This window comes from Myotis davidii, unplaced genomic scaffold (assembly GCF_000327345.1).
Source record: "Myotis davidii unplaced genomic scaffold, ASM32734v1 scaffold544, whole genome shotgun sequence".
Taxonomy (NCBI): domain Eukaryota; kingdom Metazoa; phylum Chordata; class Mammalia; order Chiroptera; family Vespertilionidae; genus Myotis; species Myotis davidii.
In genome coordinates this window covers 1,746,301-1,751,221 of record NW_006297018.1, presented here as the reverse complement: position 1 = coordinate 1,751,221, position 4,921 = coordinate 1,746,301, and the positions used below count along the sequence as shown (strand labels likewise).

Genomic DNA, 4,921 nt, shown 5'->3' with positions numbered 1-4,921 from the left:
CACCATTCACCATCCTTCACAGAAATGTTAAGCTCTATCTTATTAGAGTCCATTTCCCAGTCATAACACCCTGTTCAAAACTCCAGTGGCACCTTTTTTTATGTTCACTTGTCCAGTCATGCATTCATTGAGGACCTCAGTTCCTGCCTATGAGTTTATTCTCAGAGAGAAAGACTAAACACTAAAAGATACTTTCACATACAACATTTCTGAATGGTCCAGTTGGCTAGGTGGCCTTATTATCCTTATACACCATTGAGGAAACAGATGAGGAGAATTAAGGGACTTAGTAGAATTCAAATCCAGTTCTGTAAGATTTAATTGCTTTTTTCTATTATCTTGTTGTAAGTTGTTTTTGCATTCATTTATGAGTATTCCAAATCATATCTTCTAGATATCAATTCTTTGAGGTCCGGGCAATGTGTTCAATATTAGACTCCTGGCCTATACCGTGTATTTACTAAGCTAATACTTATTGCAATTGAATTGAATTGTATTGGTTTAATTTCATTTCTGGAGACCACCCATTTTTGATAATATGCTTTCTAAGCTAGTCATGATATTCTTCCTTTGATCTTTTGTTGTTTGCATACTTGCCAGAAATATTTCTACTAAATATTCTTACCCCCTGGCATGGATGGTCCAAATGCCTTTTTCTATTTGGTAATTTGCTTTGCATCTCTGACGAGAATTGCTCTTTGAAACTTTTTTTCCTCTAAATAGGCTGTTTTTCATGCTTTATTACTTTACACACTTTGCCACCTGTCAGTGTTTCATCCCTATGAAAACATTGACTAAGCAAATTTTAATATGATATATAGTGTAAATAACAACAAGAAAATTACTGTCACCTAGTTTAGATCCTAAGAAAGTACAGGGCCTCTAGATTAGAGATGGGATTGCTTGGAAAACCAGAAGATTGCTTCCTTTGGAGCAAATGTATAATATAAGAGATTCTAGTGCGGGCTCAAGAAAAGTACATAGATGAGATATACATCTATTAGTATAAATATTTGTTAACTTATCCCATGATTCTTAAGTGGTCCAGCCTCAGATAAACTTAGATTTGTGGTCTTCTTCATAAAATGTGTGTTAACTCAAATCTACATAGTTTCATGAGTATTATCAGAGATCATAGCATTTTGAAATCCTCTTCAATTGGCCTTACTTCGAGTGCAATATGAGTGAGAGGGTCACTTGGCTAGATAGTGCCAGAGTCTGGATACAGCAGGGTCTTATGGAAAATATGCCCAAACTCCAGCCTTGTGTCCCATTCTATGCCAGTTTTTTTATTCAAGTTCATTAAAATATAATAAATTGGTGTTCACAACTCATCTGCCAAAACAATTTCATACAAATTAAACATATTTCCTAAGGAAGATGAAATTGCAATATTGTGAGTATATGTTGTATAGTAACAGATGTGGTGAGAAAACTTTGATGGCTATGTGGTTGGGTGGGAGGATGGTACCAATGTCAACAGCTGTAGCTTCTGAGAGAAAAGGCTAGAGAGAAAAGCAACTTGAAAGGAGAATCATTTGTTCTATGCCTCTATATTATAATCCCACACAGAAAATATTCCTATTGAAATGAATGGGAAATGTGACCTATTAGAGAGTGTGGAATTTAGCTTTTGATTTATTTTCCCTGTGATATATAATCATCATTGCCCATAGCAGGTATGAATTTTATTAACTTAATTTGCCATTAGTTCAAGAAGTCATACATTTCCTCAAAATAAACTAATTTTAAAAACTGAAAGAGCATTTCAAGCCTTAAAAATGCAAATATGTCATAGTTTGGCTGCATTCAGCAAATTCCTAGAATCAATCAGGCTAGAACAGAGTAATTCTATTACTGAGGAGGGAAGGGAAGCATGCAAATTGAAATCAGGGTAAAAAGTTAAATGTAAAAGAAGGCTTACAACATCTACAGAAGCATCTTACTTGTATGTTTATAACATTTTGATAATTTAAATATAAGACATAGAAAATATTTACATGTAATAAATATAACAGAATTTTTTTCTGGATGTGACTTAAGACATTTAAATTACTACAGAGATAGACTCAGTTTATTAAGCAGTGCATATCTTGGATCTGGTTAAATCATTGAAATAATAATAATTTTCATGCCATAACACTAAAGCATTTTTCAAAGTGCTTTTCCAGACCTTATCTCATTTTATACACCTGCACAAACACAATCCCTAAGATGTAAGTGGCATAGATACAATTATTATCCTTTTGTATATAAGAAAATGAAGGCCCAAAATTGAAGAGCCAGTGGGAAGCACCTAGGGAACTCAGGGCTACTCTTGGCACCACACTTCCCCCACCAACCTGCAGGAGACCAGAAACATGACACTCTGTGCAGGATTCAGCTGCTTTTCTGGCTCATTGCGTTGGCTTCACTGATTGAATATAGTTGTTAAGACTTTGGACCCTGAAGTTAGGACAGCATTGTTTCCACTCTTTGATCAACCATTTCTTAGCTTGAACTTGGGCAAATTACATAACCTCTCTGAGCCTCAGGTTTTCTTCTGGGAAACAAGAATTCCTGGACAAATCAAGTGGAATGATGTATCTAAAGAATGTAGTGCAGAATTAAACACCCAACGATTATTGGCTATCGGAATGCTCCATCCTTTGAAGAATATGGGACAGGTCAATGTCATGTTATCTTTGATGGGAAATTGGGTGTTCTTGAATATGCAGTGGATTTTTCTGTCATCTGAATCTATCCCTGTACAGGGCACTATGGTCTGATGACATGTGCAGGTTCTTACGAGAGCTCCATTAGAATGGGAAGCTCCAAGGTCAGAATGGTGCCTGCAGTCTGCATCGTTTATGCTTTGAGTGAACTGCAGGTGACTTTGAGGAACTAAAGAAAATAAATAGGTTGCAGAATGAAATACAAAACCAGGCACTAAAACCAATAGCAGAGAGATCAAGGGCCCCTGCAGAGGTTGCTGAATCACAGAAGATGCATAAAGGAGATAACATGAGAAGCTGAAGCAGAGCTTCAAAGGTGCACCTTTATGTGGGACCGTGTTCCCATCAGATGTCATAGGAGATTCCCAGCGCAGACTTCAGTAATTCTGGCATCACTTGCAGAGGGTGATAGGATTCCTCATACTGAGGAAATGCTTGGAAAGCTCCTCCCAACACCCCCACCCCTGCCACCACAGGTAGATGCAATCAGTAATGTGGTTTGGGCCAAATTTCGCTAATATTACAGGTAGTATAATCTTCCATTTAAAAAAATCTACCATTTTTAAAAGCCCTTTCATGCAAACAAACAGGATTGCGTTTAAGGGGTGATTAAAATGGAATGGGGTATGTGGTACTTGTCTAAATGTAATCTAACATCGCTATTCATTTAGTAAGGAGTCTAATTACTAGCTCTATAATCACACTACTCAAGAAAATTGTTTTAGTGATGGTTTTATTAAAGTAACTTGAGACAATTTTTGTGCCAACACGAGCAGAACAAATGGAATTTAATTTCAAAACAGGGGCAAAGGAAGGTTACTCTGGAGAAGAAAACCTCATGAGCTGGACTGCGGGCTTTAAAACTGGTTGCAGAGCAGAGTCCAGTTGGGAAAGAACAGGCTTTCCTTGCAACAGGAGAGATTTAGGTAGCCATTAAGCAGACTTCCTCAGATTTTAAAAAAGAATTTGCAAGGGACGTTCCATAGGCTCTAACTCTCAGATTTCAGTGGATCTATGATGCTTATTTCTTGCTTATTCTACACGAAACCTAACTCAAAGTGTGGTCCCCAGGCCAGCAGCATAGGCAGAACTGGGGAGTTTCTAAGAAATTCAGAATCTCAGGCTTAATCAGAATCTGCATTTTAAATGAGATCTCCGGGTGAACATATGCACATGACAATTCGAGGAGCACCGGTATAAATGACTAGCTTCTGGTTGCAAATTGGAATTTCAACTTTGGTCCAGTTTTAAATGTGACATATGCTCAGTAAATAAAAAAATATACACATGTGCATAATCATATAAGGAGGAAAAATGGATGTGTAATCCTACCACTCTGAGGCAACACCTGTTAAAATTTTGGTGATTTCTCGTCCAGGCTGTTGTTATGTATTTTATTTTACATCTTAAGCTCAGCCTGTAAATACAGCTTTACTCTTTTGTCATTTAATGTTATAAATATTTTCTATATTTTAATAAGGTGTTGCTGATGTTTGCATCCTACTATAGGAGTGTTAAAAAGTTATAGTCCCTTTTTGTTGTAATTATAAATAATCCTTTAATAAAATGTTCGTATTGAAACTTTTTATTTCATAAGCATAAATTCTTAGGATATGAATATATTTTGAAAGCACTCTCTCTCCTAATCAAACTATTCCTTGAAACGGGTGCATTTTTAAAGGAGCATTGAACTCTTAATATCCTGGATTTGTGGGGAAGGGCAAGGAGAGGGTCTAATTTGCTTAATTATTAAGCTTTCTGACAAAGTCTAACTTGAGTGGTCAAGGTGATATGGCAGAGGAACAGGGATTGCCTTACATAGACTCGCGGACTCAGCGAGCAAGAACAATTGACAGGCTCAGGCAGGGGATTCTTATTTGCCTCCTACTGAATATGAGAGTCACTTAATGGTGTGAGTTAAGTTTCTTCTAACTTCTTATAGTTGTGGGTTACTGATTTATTGACATGATTGAAAAATGTATATCTCCTATTTAAAATTAATTAAGAAATGAAATCCAAGTGATTTTCATATATAAATATTTATAAATAGGAGAAATTCACAACATGTGTGTTAACTCAAAAGTCAAAAATCATGGATATCGCCGTAACGAGTTTGGCTCAGTGGATAGAGCGTCGGCCTATGGACTCAAGGGTCCCAGGTTCGATTCCTGTCAAGGGCATGTATACTTTGGTTGTGGGCATATCCA

The 4,921-nt window shown here is 36.7% G+C and overlaps 1 long non-coding RNA gene across 1 annotated transcript in view; it reads left to right on the top strand.

Moving 5' to 3' along the window:
• Nucleotides 1-485: 485 nt before the first annotated feature.
• Nucleotides 486-4,921, top strand: part of LOC107184486 — a 19,959-nt gene continuing 15,523 nt past the window's right edge. The window contains exon 1 of the long non-coding RNA XR_001515330.1: nucleotides 486-499. This is a non-coding gene — a long non-coding RNA (uncharacterized LOC107184486). The remainder of the gene's footprint in view (nucleotides 500-4,921) is intronic.